Source organism: Tamandua tetradactyla, chromosome 7 (assembly GCF_023851605.1).
Source record: "Tamandua tetradactyla isolate mTamTet1 chromosome 7, mTamTet1.pri, whole genome shotgun sequence".
NCBI lineage: Eukaryota > Metazoa > Chordata > Mammalia > Pilosa > Myrmecophagidae > Tamandua > Tamandua tetradactyla.
In genome coordinates, this window is record NC_135333.1 from 135,260,108 (window position 1) to 135,276,218 (window position 16,111).

Here is a 16,111-nt window from a genome sequence, read left to right on the forward strand (position 1 = left end):
TGTTACAGCAACAAAAAGATAAAATAGGAACAAAGGTAAAAAATGTTACAGTGGTGACCTTGATTCTGGGGTGTCATGTGATGTGAGGTAAGGATACATTTTTCTTTTTTAAAATGTCTAGTTAGAAAACTTTAAAATACTCTTGACAGATTTATCCTGTCCTTGGATAAGATAACTCAGTTATTTCCAGGTTAATTTAATATTAACCTAATTTTAAAAATCAGAAGCTAGACAAGTTGATTCAAAAGTATATTGAGGTGTTGATTAGTGGACCATGGTAGCCAGAAAACCCAAAAGAAAAACAAAGCAGTTGTCAGGGGAAGAGGTGTTTTATTCATTCTATTAGATATGAAAACATACTGTTATATCTATATAATGAACATAGGTAGTGGGACATTAACCCATAATAGTGGTGTAGAATAGAATGGAAAGTATATGATGAAGGTGATATCATTGGGGAAAAGTTGAACTGTTTGGGTTCTTGTTGTTTTTGAAGAACTGGATAACCATTTGAAAAAGAAAAGTTTGTATCTTTACCTCACACGCAACAACCTCCCACTTAAGGTCTCCACTGTTAACGTTTTGTTCACCTTTGATTACTTTTGTCTGTTCTAGAATTTCATGTGAATGAAATCATCTATGTACCCTTCTGTGTCAGGCATCTTTTTCTTCTATAACATCTGTGAGATCAATGTTTCATATGTTAGTAGTCCATGCCTTTTTATTACTGATTAGTAAGTAGTCCATTTTATGAGTATACTGCAATTTGTTTATATGTTTGGATTCTTTCCAGGTTTTAGATATATGAATAAAGATGCAGTGAACATTCTTATACAAGTCTTTTTTAAAAAACATATGTTTTTACTTATATATGCCTCAGAGTAAAATTCTGTTGTTTATTTAGGTTTTTAAGAAACTATCAAACTATTTTCAGTGGTTTTTCACCATTTTATGTGACTGTTCTGGTTGCTCCACATTCTCATAACACTTGGGTTAATCTTTAATTTTAGTCATTCGAATATTTACTTCATTGTGGTTTTAGTTGACAATTCCCTGATGACTAATGTTGTTGAACCCATGTCATGTCTTTATTGGCCATTTGTATATCTTTTGGATTTGGGTTGTCTTTTTATTATCAAGTTGTAGGAGTTCTTTGGGGATATAGGATCTTTGACAATATATGGTTTGCGAGAGTTTTCCCCCAATTTGATGAGCTTAAGTTTTTAATTTTATTTTTAAATTTATTTTAGTTTGATTTAGTTTGTAAATTAAACATTTCTTTTATGATTATTATGTCCTAACCATTAAGTCATTGTTTACCTTAGGTTGCAAAGATTTCCTCCTATGTTTTCTTCTAAAAGCCTTATAGTTTTAATTTAAACACCTATGATCTGCCTTGAAGTAATTTTTTTTTGTGACAGGCATGAGGATGAAATTGGTGTTCATTTTTTTTCTCATATGTTGTTGCTGCACCATTTCTTAAAAAGGTCATTCTTTCCCTATAGAACTTCATTGGCATCTTTGTCAAAAATAATTGATTATGTAAGTGTGGGTCTGTTTCTAAATTCTGTTTTGTTACATTGTTCTATTTGTCTATCCTTATGCCAGTACAGTAGTTTTATTAGTGTAACTCAGCATATCTCAACCTCAGTGCTCTTGACTTTGGAGTGGATAGTTCTTTGTTGTAGGGAAGCTATCTTGTGATTGTAGAATGTTTGACAGCATCTCTGGCCTTCCCCACTGTTTTTCAGTAACAACTTCTCCCCTCTATACCCACCCCTTTCAGCCCCAGTTGGACAACCAAAAATGTGTCTAGACCTTGCAAAATGTCTCTTATGGAGGGTAAAATTCTCTCTTGGTTGAAAAACACTGGTGTAGATCTATAGTAAGTCTTGAAGTAAGGTAGTTTAATCCAGTAATTTCAATCTGCCTTTCCCAATTTTATTATGTTTTTTTAGGTCCTTTGTATGTCCATATAAATTTTAGAATTAGTATTTTTGTTTCTGTTTTTATTTTTATTTTTTATTTTATTTTTTTAATATTCTAAATTTATTACTAATGTCAGTTCGTATGAATGAGATCATACAGTATTTATCCTTTAGTTTTTGGCTAGTCTCACTCAGCATAATGTTCTCAAGGTCCATCCATGTTGTTACATACTTCATAAGTTTATTCTGTCTTAAAACTGCATAATATTCCATTGTATGTATATGCCACAGTTTGTTTAGTCACTCATCTGTTGATGGACATTTTGGCTGTTCCAATCTCCTTGCAATTGTAAATAATACTGCTGTAAACATTGGTGTGCAAATGTCCGTTTGTTTCTTTGCCCTTATGTCCTCTGAGTAGATACCTAGCAATGGTATTGCCGGGTCATATGGCAATTCTATATTTAGTTTTTTGAGGAACCGCCAAAGTGCCTTCCACAGCGGTTGCACCATTTGACATTCCCACCAACAGTGAATAAGTGTGCCTCTTTCTCCACGTCCTCTCCAGCATTTGTCATTTTCTGTTTTGTTGATAATGGCCATTCTGGTGGGTGTGAGATGATATCTCATTGTGGTTTTGATTTGCATTTCTCTAATGGCCAGGGAAGTTGAGCATCTCTTCATGTGCCTTCTGGCCATTTGTATTTCTTCTTCTGAGAGGTGTCTGTTCAAGTCTTTTTCCCATTTTGTAATTGGGTTGGCTGTCTTTATGTTGTTGAGTTGAACAATCTCTTTATAAAATTCTGGATACTAGACCTTTATCTGGTATGTCGTTTCCAAATATTGTCTCCCATTGTGTAGGCTGTCTTTTTACTTTCTTGATGAAGTTCTTTGATGCGCAAAAGTGTTTAATTTTGAGACATTCCCGTTTCTTTCTTTCTTTCTTCAGTGCTCTTGCTTTGGGTGTAAGGTCTATAAAACCTTCTCCAATTATGAGATTTATAAGTTATTTCCCTACATTTTCCTCTGCTTTATGGTCTTAGACCAGATGTTTAGATCTTTGATCCATTTTGAGTTAACTTTTGTATAGGGTGTGAGATATGGGTCCTCTTTCATTCTTTTGCATATGGATATCCAGTTCTCTAGGCACCATTTATTGAAGAGACTATTCTGTCCCAGGTGAGTTGGCTTGACTGCCTTATCAAAGATCAAATGTCCATAGATGAGAGGGTCTATATCTGAACACTGTATTCGATTCCGTTGGTCAATGTATCTATCTTTATGCCAGTACCATGCTGTTTTGACCACTGTGGCTTCATAGTATGCCTTAAAGTCAGGCAGCGTGAGACCTCCAGCTTCATTTTTTTTCCTCAAGATACTTTCAGCAATTGGGGGCACCCTGCCCTTCCATATAAATTTGCTTGTTTTTCTATTTCTGAAAAGTAAGTTGTTGGGATTTTGATTGGTATTGCGTTGAATCTGTAAATCAATTTAGGTAGAATTGACATCATAACTATATTTAGTCTTCCAGTCCATGAACACGGTATGCCCTTCCGTCTATTTAGGTCTTCTGTGATTTCTTTGAACAATTTCTTGTAGTTTTCTTTGTATAGGTCTTTTGTCTCTTTAGTTAAATTTATTCCTAAGTATTTTATTCTTTTGGTTGCAATTGTAAATGGAACTCGTTTCTTGATTTCCCCCTCAGATTGTTCATTACTAGTGTGTGGAAACACTACAGATTTTTGAATGTTGATCTTGTAACCTGCCACTTTGCTGTACTCATTTATTAGCTCTAGTAGTTTTGCTGTGGATTTTTCAGGGTTTTTGACATATAGCATCATATCATCTGCACACAGTGATAGTTTTACTTCTTCCTTTCCAATTTTGATGCCTTGTATTTCTTTTTCTTGTCTATTTCCTCTGGCTAGGACTTCCAACACAATGTTGAGTAACAGTGGTGATAGTGGACATCCTTGTCTTGTTCCTGATCTTATGGGGAAAGTTTTCATTTTTTCCCCATTGAGGATGATACTGGCTGTGGGTTTTTCATATATTCCCTTTGTCATTTTAAGGAAATACCCTTGTATTCCTATGCTTTGAAGTATTTTCAATAGGAAAGGATGTTGAATTTTGTTAAATGCCTTCTCTTTATCAATCGAGATGATCATGTGGTTTTTCTGCTTTGATTCATTGATATGGTGTATTACATTTATTGATTTTCTTATGTTGAACCAACCTTGCATACCTGGGATGAATCCTATTTGGTCATGATGTATAATTCTTTTAATGTGTTGCTGGATTCGATTTGCTAGAATTTTGTTGAGGATTTTTGCATCTATATTCGTTAGAGAGATTGGTCTGTAGTTTTCTTTTTTTGTAATATCTTTGCCTGGTTTTGGTATGAGGGTGATGTTGGCTTCATAGAATGACTTAGGTAGCTTTCCCTCCTCTTCAGTTTTTTTGAAGAGTTTGAGCAGGATTGGTTCTAATTCTTTCTGGAATGTTTGGTAAAATTCACATGTGAAGCCATGTGGTCCTGGACTTTTCTTTTTGGGAAGCTTTTTAATGACTGATTCAATTTGTTTACTTGTGATTGGTTTGTTGGGGTCGTCTATTTCTTCTCGAGTCAGAGTTGGTTGTTCATGCCTTCTAGGAAGTTGTCCATTTCATCTACGTTGTTGTATTTATTAGCATAAAGTTGTTCATAGTATCCTGTTATTACCTCCTTTATTTCTGTGGGATCAGTGGTTATGTCTCCACTTCCATTTCTGATCTTATTTATTTGCATCCTCTTTCTTCTTCTTTTTGTCAGTGTTGCTAAGGGCCCATCAATCTTACTGATTTTCTCATAGAACCAGCTTCTGATTTTATTGATTTTCTCAGTTGTTTTCATGTTCTCAATTTCGTTTATTTCTGCTCTGATCTTTGTTATTTCTTTCCTTTTGCTTGCTTTGGGATTAGTTTCCTGTTCTTTCTCCAGTTCTTCCAAGTGGACAGTTAATTCCCGAATTTTTGCCCTTCTTTTTTTTATAGGCATTTAGGGCAATAAATTTCCCTCTTAGTACTACCTTTGTTGCGTCCCGTAAGTTTTGTATGTTGTGTTTTCATTTTCATTTGCCTCAAGATATTTACTGATTTCTCTTATAATTTCTTCCTTGACCCACTGGTTGTTTAAGAGTGTGTTGTTGAGCCTCAACGTATTTGTGAATTTTCTGGTGCTCTGCCTATTATTGATTTCCAACTTCATTCCTTTATGATCTTAGAAAGTGCTTTGTATGATTTCAATCTTTTTAAATTTATTGAGATTTGCTTTGTGACCCAGCATATGGTCTGTCTTTGAGAATGGTCCATGAGCACTTGAGAAAAATGTGTATCCTGCTGTTGTGGGGTGTAATGTCTTATAATTGTCTGTTAAGTCTAGCTCATTTATTGTAATATTAAAATCTCTGTTTCTTTATTTATCCTCTGTCTAGATGTTCTGTCCATTGATGAGAGTGGGGAATTGAAGTCTCCAACTATCATGATGGATGTGTCTGTTTCTCTTGTCAGTGTTTGCAGTGTTTGCCTCATGTATTTTGGAGCATTCTGGCTTGGTGCATAAATATTTATGATTGTTATGTCTTCTTGTTGAATTGTTCCTTTTATTAGTACATAGTATTCTTCTTTGTCTCTTTTAACTCTTTTACATTTGTTGGATATTAGTATAGCTACTCCTACTCTTTTCTGGTTATTTGCATGAAATATCTTTTCCCAACCTTTCACTTTCAACCTATGTTTATCTTTGAGTGTAAGATGTGTTTCCTGTAGACAGCATATAGAAGGATCTTGTTTTTTAATCCATTCTGCCAGTCTGTGTCTTTTGATTGTGGAGTTCAATCCATTAACATTGTGTTATTACTGTATGGGTAGTACTTTCTTCTACCATTTTGCCTTTTGGAATATATATGTCATATCTAATTTTCATCTTTCTACACTCTTCTCCACTCCTCTTTCTTTTGTCTTTTCATATCTGTCTCTAGTGCTCCCTTTAGTATTTCTTGCAGAGCTGGTCTCTTGGTCACAAATTCTTTCAGTGACTTTTTGTCTGAAAATGTTTTAATTTCTCCCTCATTTTTGAAGGACAGTTTTGCTGGGTATAGAATTCTTGGTTGGCAGTTTTTCTCTTTTAGTAATTTAAATATATCATCCCACTGTCTTCTTGCCTCCATGGGTTCTGCTGAGAAATCTATGCATAGTCTTATTGGGTTTCCCTTTTATGTAATGGATTGCTTTTCTGTTGCTGCTTTCAAGATCCTCTCTTTCTCTTTGACCTCTGACATTCTGATTAGTAAGTGTCTTGTGGTACATCTATTTGGATCTATTCTCTTTGGGGTATGCTGCACTTCTTGGATCTGCAATTTTGAGTCTTTCAGAAGAGTTGGGAGATTTTCAGTGATAATTCCCTCCATTAGTTTTTCTCCCTCTTTTCCCTTCTGTTCTCCTTCTGGGACACCCAGAACACGTATATTCGTGCGCTTCATATTATCACTCAATTCCCTGAGTCCCTGCTCATATTTTTCCATTTTTTTCCCTATAGTTTCTGTTTCTTGTCAGATTTCAGATGTTTCGTCCTCCAGTTAACTAATCCTGTCCTCTGTCTCTCGAAATCTACCATTGTAGGGGTCCATTGTTTTTTTCATCTCTTCTACTGTGCCTTTCATTCCCATGAGTTCTGTGATTTGTTGTTTCAGACTTTCAATTTCTTCTTTTTGTTCATTCCTTGCCTTCTTTATACCCTTCCTCAATTCATTGATTTGGTTTTTGATGAGGTTTTCCATGTCTGTTTGTATATTCTGAAGTAATTGTTTCAGCTCTTGTATCTCATTTGAACTGTTTGTTTGTTCCTTTGGCTAGGCCATAGCTTCAATTTTCCAGGTGTCCTTTGTTATTTTTTGCTGGCGTCTAGACATTTAATTACCTTAATTAGTTTATTCTGGAGATTGCTTTCACTTCTCTTACCTAGGGGTTCTTGCTGGGTGAATTTGTCGTCTGTCTGTTCTTTGACATTCAGTTCAGCTTTTTCTGGATCTCTAGCTTAGATTTTGTTTAGCAGAGGAGAATTTTTTGGTTCTTGTTTTCTTGTTTCTTGCCCTGCTTGTATGGTGCCTTTCCCCGCCCCCCACCCTTAGGAGGGTCTGTAGGCATTGTAGATTCCAGCCGGGTTTTGCAGATTAAACTGACCTCCTGTCAGAGGGAAGGAGTCACCTGTGTCAGTTTTCCCTGAGGATGAGATCCAGCAGGTTAAAGACTTTCCTTTGAAGTCTCTGGCCTCTGTTTTTCTTATCCTGCCCAGTATGTGGCACTTGTCTGCCTGCGGGTCCCACTGGCATAGGATGATGCAGCACCTTTAACTTTGAAAGTCTCTCCCTGCTTTGGGCATGGTGGAGACAGAGGAGTGGTTGTAAGCTGATTTTTTTTTTTTTTTTTTTTAAATATTTAAGAGATTTATTAAAGCATCTTATTACAAAGATGGAAACATACAAATTGGAAACATGCAACCATCATTTTCCACAGTCAAGTCAAATGTTACATATTTTTCCTCTTTTCATAGCTGAAAACTTTAGATCTTATTCCCAACTCACTCATTCTGAATATTTAATTCATTCTTCCTTAAAGTATGTAAGGTAACTAATAATCAAAATGCAAACTATTTATATAAAGAAAGTGCAAAAAAGAAAATACATGGCAAATACCCCCTTCCCACCCACCCCCAATTAAAGGCAAATGGCACTTTGCTCTCGGTTAACCTAGATTGTCTTCAAAAACTATTCAAATATAATATGCTTAACAACAACAACAAAAAAAACACTTTTAATACATGTCCAAAAAGCTCCTTAGTGTTTTGAAAATAAATGCTCAAACAAATGAAAATGTATTTTAAATCAAACAAGTTTGAAGAGCCCTGTATCGCAGCATTCTGTAAAATAAACAAGACCAAAAGCTGGTATAGGGTTTATTGACAATGGCAGAACTTCTTCAGGCAGGTATGTAAGGAGGCGGTGGTTCTTTTTCAGGCATCTTCATTGCCATTTCATAAGTTGGCAAAACATACTGTGGAGGTGCTTCGAAGGCAGGGTACACAGCAATCTCTGGCACATTTCTGTTGTTAATATATTTATAGCAGTTCCAAACACAGTTTATTAGATAAGCCTTGAACAAGATGAACAAGACAAAGAAGAGAAGAACAATGAAGAGGAGGCAGCTGGAGTCCAATGCCAGGAGATCATCTTTGTAGGGAAAATCGGGTAACTGATCCAGATATTCTTTGATTCTTGGCAAATAAGTGAGAGAACTGATAGCAACCAGGCAACTGAGAACAAAGTCAAAAAGCCGGTAACAGAGGAACGGAATCAGCCAACCCACTTGATAAGAAATTGCTCCATATACCAGCATTGAACTGATTATAAACATAAGAACAGAGACGGCAAAAAGAACACAAGCATTATCAGCCATTCTCTCAGACGAATAGTAATTTTCAATGACTTCATACTGAATGTTGACCGCTGGCATTGAGTTTGGGTGAGTCACCTCCACAGTCAGCAAAATTGCCATCAATAGGTTTACCACCAGAGCGCTGATCAACTCCCGCATGTTGAGGGCCCACCGCCGGGCTATGGCGATTCGGGTGTGGTATGGCCCAGTAGTTCGCCATCCTCGAGGTGATGTCGGCAAGAAAAGACGCGTGTAGGCAGAAAAGGAGGCACGAGATACGAGGGGCGGCAGGAAGCGGGCGCGAAGGCGTTCTTGAGTGACATCTTTGCCACGTTACTATTTCGGAGGCGTGATGGGACTACGCTGCTCCTGTAAGCTGATTTTAATGGCTTCAAATTACCAAATCCTGGGGTCTGAATTCCTTGGGAGAGGGATTCCCCCTGAGTTGGGCTTCACCCTCCCCTGGGGAAGGCACAGGCTCCAGACAAGCCCTACCTGAAAGGAGCTTGTTACTGCTCCTACCTGAAAGGAGCACTTGCAGCCTGAAAAGTCCTGCCACTGAATCCAGAGGCAGTCAAGCCTTTTTAGAAACACAGCCACAGAAACCTCTGTTTCTTTCCTTTTTTTCTTTTTCTGTTAGCCCAGTGAGCGACCTCCACTTTGACCAGGTTCACCTGAGCTGGGGGCCTATTTTTAGTAGTCAGAATTTGTTAATTAATACCACAATTGATGTTTGGTTGGACTCAGTCCGTGCTGCTGTTAAAGTCTCTTTCCTTTCCCTCTGGGAAGCAGCCTGTGGGGCAGGGGCACTGGCCGCAGCATCTTGGGGATATCACGATTCTGGGGAGGCTCGCAGCTGGTCCAGCTGGTCCAGACTGGGGTACGCTGTGTGTCTGGTCACTGATGTGGCCCAAGGAGCTGTTCTGTACTGTTTTTGGTTATTTAGTAGTTATTCTGGAGGATGAACTAAAACGCGCACATTGCTAAGCAACCATCTTGGCCCTGGATTATGTTTCTTAATCCCTTCTGGCAATCTGTATCTTTAATTCGTAGGTTTAGTCTTAACATTCAAGGTTTTTACTGAAAATGTGTTTCTTGACTCCACCATCTTATCTTTTTTATTTTATTCGTCAGATCTATATATTCTTTTCCCTCTTTCTCTTTGTATTGTTTAAATTACCTTTAGTGGTACAATTCAATTCAAACCTCCTCCATACCCTCCCTCTCCTGTCTTTTTTTTTTTCCAACTGGCAGAGCTCCTTTTAGTATCTCTTGCATGGCTGGTTTGGTCTCTTCTTGGCATATTTTTTCAGGATTTCTTCAGTGGAAACGTTAATCTCTCCCTCAGTTTTGAAGGACAGTTTTGCTGGGTACAGAATTCTTGGCTGGAAGTCTTTCTCTTTCAAGATCTTGAATATATCATACCACTGCCTTCTTGCCTCCAGTGTGTTAGTTGAATGGTCTGAACTCAGTCTTATTTGATTTCTGTTGTATGTAGTAGATTTCTGTGTTAGTTAGATTCAGTTGTCAACTTGGCCAGGTGAGCATACCTAGTCTTGTTGCTGCGGACATAAGCCAATGGTACATGAACCTCATCTGTTGCTAATTACATCTGCAGTCAGCTAGGAGGCATGTCTACTGCAATGAGTGATGTTTGACTTAATTGGCTGGTGCTTAAATGAGAGAACGCAATGTAGCAGAGCTAAGCAGCTTGGCATTCCTCGTCTCGGCATTTGCAGCTCAGCCCAGGCCTTCGTAGATGCAGAAAACCCCAGGGAAAGTTGTTGGAACCCAGGGGCCTGGAGAGAAGACCAGCAGAGACCATCTTGTGCCTTCCACGTAAGAAAGAACCTCAGTGGAAAGTTAGCTGCCTTTCCTCTGAAGAACCAACAAAATAAATCCCCTTTTATTAAAAGCCAATCCATCTCTGGTGTGTTGCATTCCGGCAGCTAGCAAACTAGAACAATTGCTTTTCTCTTGCTGCTTTCAGGATTTTCTGTTTCTCTTCAACATTTGACAGACTGAGTAGTATGTGCCTTGGGGAAGTCCTATTTGGATTTATTTTGTTTGGAGTTCGTTGGGCTTCTTTGATTTGTATATTTATGTCCTTTATGAGGGTGCGGAAGTTTTCCCCCAGTACATCCTTAGCTACTCTTCCTAGCTCTTTACTCCTCTGTTCTTCTGGGACACCGATGATTCTTATAATGTGCGCTTTGTTTTATCTATCATTTCCCTGAATTCCCATTCAATTTTTTCCGTCTTTTTTGCCATTTGCTGTTTTGAGTCTTCAAAGTCAGTTATCCTGTCCTCTATCTTACTTATTTTTTTTTCTCTCTTCAAATCTGGTGTTGTGTGCCTCTAGTATGTTTTTTATTTGGTCAACAAAGTCTTTAATCTTTGTGATATCTGCTAATTTTCTATTTATTCTTTCAAATTCCTCTTTATGCTCTTCTGCTGTCTTCTTGATCTCCTTTACATCGTTTGCTGTCCGACTTATTTTATTAAGTAGAGTTATATGAACGTCTTTGATTAGTTTTTCAGTGTCTGTATCTCCTCTGGTGTTTTAATTTGGTCATTAGGCAGGGTTATATCTGTCTGCATTGTGATATGCTTAGTGATCTGCTGCTGTCTTCATGGCACATTAATATCTTGATTGATTTACTTTGGGGTTTGATTTCTTTCAATAGTCTAAGCCTTGTCTTTGCGGAATGATTGTACAGCCAGCAGCAGGGCAAGGGGTGGGGCACTCAACACTGTGATTTGTTTCCGGGCACATATAGGTTCTGGTTGGGGATGTTACACTGATGCTTGTGAACTTGGGCACCCAGCGGCCAGGGAGGATGTAGTTGTGCGGGTGCACCAGTCTGGAGGGCGTAACTCTGGTGTGCCCTCACTTAAGGCATGGGGCCCTTTGTGCATATGCGTAGAGCTGTTGCAGCAGGCCGCCAGTATGGTTTCGTGGATTGGGGGCAGATGTGACCCGGCTGCACAGGTTAGCACTTTCTCAGGGCTGGGAAGTGTGGCTGAGGGCCGTATGCAAGCACAGTGCTAGGCCTGCTGTAAAGTGTGTTTCCCAGAGCTGAATGATGAGAATCGCGACCCATGAGCATGCGTGAGCCTGGGAGTGCCATAAACGGATACACAGAGCTCACGCATGGCGGAGTGAGCCTGTGCAACACTATGGATTTGTGGGGTGGGGCAGTGGTCACCTAGGTGTGGAGGTTAGTGCCCACAGCCTTTATGCACTGGTAATAGCCTTGAGAAAACAGGGAGGGGGCGGTAGTGCTCGGAAGGGGTGCAGGAGAGGTGGGTTGGACTGCACTTGGTGTGGGGTTGTGGTGAGGTATATGCACTGGGGACTCATGGGTGGGGGCGCCTGGAGCATGGGAAATGGGAGCAGGTGATAGGGTTCAGGTGTGGGTTGAGTCACAGGTCGTGGGCTGTGCTCTTGAGGGTAGCGTGCCCAAGGAATGCGGCCTGGCTTACTTAACTAGTCCCAGGCTCCCGTCCGTGCACTGCTTTGGGCTCCGCACCACGCTCCAGCTTTCTGCCTCTCAGTTCCTCAACATCTGTAACCAGGGCTGTCCCATGTGCGGAAGGCTCTCCCAGGTCAGCTACCCTCCCAAATCTTTGCCTCACCCACCCTTTTGTCCTTTCTCTAACTTTTCCATGGAGCAGGGCTAATCTCACGCTACTCTATTTGGCCATCTTCCCTGAAATTCTCTACCACTTTTGAATTTATCTTTTATCTTAAAAATGTTTCTTTTAGACTGTAGATACAGTTTTTTTCCCAGTCTGAAAATTTCTGACCTTTAATAGAAGTGTTTACTCCATGTATAATTATTGTAAATATTTTTATGGTTGGTTTTAGGTATGCCATCTGCTATTTGTTAGGTGTGTTTTTAATTTTCTTTCCTGACTTCTTTTAAGTTAATCATAAAAAGCAGCATTTCTCAAGGTGTGATCCAGAGACCCTGGGCATCCTTGTGACTTTCGGGACCTACTGGGATCAACTTATCATAAGAATAATACTAAGGTGTTATTTGTTCTTTAGCTTCTTGTTTTCTCATAAGTGCACAATGTAATTTTCTAGAGCCTGCGGTTCTTTTGATATAACAACATATTGAATGCAAAAGCAGCTAATAAGATCTCAGATATTTTTCTTTTTTGCCAAGACATTAAAGAAACTTGCAAAAGTATAAATAAAACAATGCTATTTTCACTTTTTTTGCATGTGTGAATATAGTTATTTCTCTTAATTTCATGTTAATATGTAATGGGTTTACTGCTACTTTTAATTTCTAATATGGTAAACTTCAACAGATATAACCCATATAAAGAAAAATTCTTTAGGATCTTCCCTGATTTTTAATGAGTGTAAAGAGTCCTGAGATCAAAAGATTGGTAACAACTACTGTTTTTTATAGTATTCTGTTTTGATTCCTCCATTAACTTTTTCGTTATGTCTCTTAGCTTTCTTTTTTGTCACTCTAGGCTAGGGATTATATTATAAATTGCATCTTAAATTTATCAATCTAATTAAAGTTAATATTGTATCCCTCGATATAATTATATAAACCTTGCAATATCATAATTCTGTTCACCTTCTTCCTGTCATTTGTGCTGCTGTTGGCGTCATATATTTTTAAGTATGTGTGTTTCTATGGTATAACATTTATAGTTGAAAGAAAAAATAATCTTTTAAATATAACCTTTTAAGTATATACCTTTACTTTTATTCCTTCCTATTGCTCCAACTTGCCATCTCATATGATTTTCCTTTAGCCTAACAAATGTCTTTGGCATTTCTTTTTTGTTGTTGTTTATTTTTGTTTTGTTTTAACTTTTTGTGTGTGAAATATAGCATATATACAAAAAAGCAATTTTCGAAGTACATTTTAAGAAGAAATTATAGAACCGATTTCAGAGTTTGGTATGGGTTATTTCCACAATTTTTTTTTTCATTTTAGCTGTTCCAAAACACTGGAAACTAAAGAGAAATATCAGTATAATGATTCAGCAGTCATACTCATTTGTTAAATCCTAACTTCTCTGCTATAACCCCTTCTCCTTTGATCCTTCTTTTTTCATGTTGAAAAGAAGTGTTGACAATATGGAATTAGGGGGATGGAACTGTTTGATGTTCTTGGAGAGATTGGCACCTCTGGGTTTCAGGACTTATCTGGCCTAGGAACCATCTGAATGTTGTAGGTTTCTGGAAAAGAAACTTAGTGTGTGAACTTTTGCAGGATCTCAGATAGAGTTCTTAGTTTTCTTTAGGGTTAACGAGAATGATGTTGGTTGGGTTTGTCAAAGAGTGGCAATTAGCAGTATCCAGGTGAAGCGTGCATGAAAGTTCTATTTGAACTGTCTTGGCCACTGATGGTTATCTTGTTACACTTTTCCCCCTTTTGATCAAGAAGGTATTGTCAATCCCCCAGTGCCAGGACCAGGGCCAGACTCATCCCTGGGAGTCATGTCCCTCATTGCCAGGAAGGCTTACACTCTTGCCGTGTCCCATGGAGAGGGAAGGGTAATGATTTTCCTTGCAGGAGATTTGAGCAACACATCTGAGCAACAAAAGAGGTCTCTGGAAGTAATTCAGACATGATTTTAGATAGGCTTAGCTTCTCACCGCAGAAATAAGTTTGATAAGAGTAAGGCTCAGGATCTGGGGTTTGGCCTATTAACTTAGGAGTCCCTAGTGTTTGAGAGAATATCAGGGGTTTCACAGGTAAGAATGGTTAATATTTCCATGTTTTCCCTCCAGTCCGTCAGTGTACTTTGCCAGTATATATATTTTAAGTCTCAAGTCTTGCACAAATATTTAATGGTCAACATGTAATTCATTTTCAAAAAGTATTGGTTATTTAAATTCATACTTATGGTCTCAAAGGATTTCTTATATTTAGATAAAGAAAATCAATAAAGCCTCCTCAGAAGTATTCCCTAAAAGCTTACTCACTGGACAAAATCAGCCTTCAAATATATTCCCCATCATTGCAGATATTTATTTTCAGAACTTTGTTACACAAACTTGAAGCTGTCCTGAGATGAACTGTAAGCTCAAAAAAAGCCTTTCTTTAAATTATTGTTAATAGTAACCAAAGTGAAAGATATTTAAATTTCTAACAAACATGTATGTTGCAACAAAGCCAAAAACTAATAGAATATACACAACTGTTATTTCAGAAATTATTTTTACCACTTGTTAATAAGAAATGCATTACAAGAATAGTGTTGCTTATGATCCTAACACAGTACATGATTTATTATTATTTTTTTTTTTGCTTTTAAGACTGTAGAATTCCCACATCTATAGTGGACTAGAATAATATACATCAGAGACAAATGTGACCTTTCTTTCTGCTTGATAACATTTTGCAGAACTCATAATTTTATTTATTTATCTCAAGTTTAAATATTTGCAATGGACATATAATTTATATAAAGAGTAAATGAGCCATTAAAATAAAAAATAACTGGGTCCTTTGTTCTCTGTAGTTCAGTTTCTCGTTAAAAACCCATTGAATATCACTCAGTGTTGTATTAAAAGTTGTTTGTGGTATCCATGAATCTCTTTTTTTGGAGCCCTTCCTCTTCCTCATATGAATTGTACCCTTTACATCTGAGATAAGTATCACAAATAATTGTAAATGTAGCTGCTAAAAGAGCTCACAATCAAGGCTCCCATTTTGTTATAATTATTTTCTGAGAAAGACTTTAGCATATTTGTTCTTTGGTTTCTGGCTTATTTTGCGCAACACATTGCCCCCAAGGTTTATTCAGTTCATTGTGTGCCCCTTGACATCCTTCCTTTAAATAGCCGTACCATATTCCATCATATAAATGTATCACCATTTGCCATTGTGCTTCTCATTGTTCTGTTAAGCTCCCTCCATCTATTGGGCATCATGGATAATGTCCAAAATAAACAGAGCATGTCTTACAGTATCTTCGTTTGGTTGTATAATTAGCAACACTCTCAATCTTAAACTATTTTCATTGGTCCATAATGACAAAAAATTGGCAAACGCAATGCCACCAACTTTCAAATCAAAAATACCTCTTAACACTTGTCCCCCCCCCCCCCCACTTAGTTACCCCTGATAGTATTGTGGTACTATTGATCTCTTCCTGTTAACTATCGGCCATAGCATGTAATTTTAGTTTCCCCCCATACTCCTCAGCTATTGACTCTTTGCCCACTATCAAACCATTGAAATAGTTCATGCAAGAACTTAGTTATGATTGTAGATTGTTTTAATTGGGATACATGGCACTATGCATCACCTTTCAATCATATTCACCTTCAGTATGATAATGTTACTTATATACCGGTTAATTAGTTACCATCACTTTGTGTCAACCTCTTTGAGTCACCTTTTCTTTGTCTCTAGCTTTTGTATACCTCAAGGTCTCCAGTATTCTGCAGTGTAATCTGAAATTACCTTTTCCAGAGTCATAATAGTGAAATCATACAATAGCTGTCCTTTTTTTTGTCTGACTTATTTCACTCAGAATTACATCCTCAAGGTTCATCCATGTTGTCATATGCTTCGGGGCTCATTTCATCTTCCTGCTGCATAATCCTTCCTGTGCCTATTTCACATTTTGTTTATCCACTAGTCTTTAGATGAGCACTTGGATTGTTTCCATCTTTTGGCAGTTGTGAATATGCCATTATGAACATTGGTGTGCATATATCTGTT

At 37.7% G+C, this 16,111-nt stretch overlaps 1 protein-coding gene and 1 pseudogene across 1 annotated transcript in view; one reads left to right on the top strand and one right to left on the bottom strand.

The window, feature by feature from the left end:
• The window catches only part of CAND1 (cullin associated and neddylation dissociated 1), a 70,498-nt gene that overhangs the window by 12,542 nt on the left and 41,845 nt on the right, over positions 1–16,111 (top strand). The gene's annotated exons all lie outside the window — the stretch shown is intronic.
• Positions 7,908–8,762, bottom strand: LOC143642668 (lysosomal-associated transmembrane protein 4A pseudogene; annotated as a pseudogene).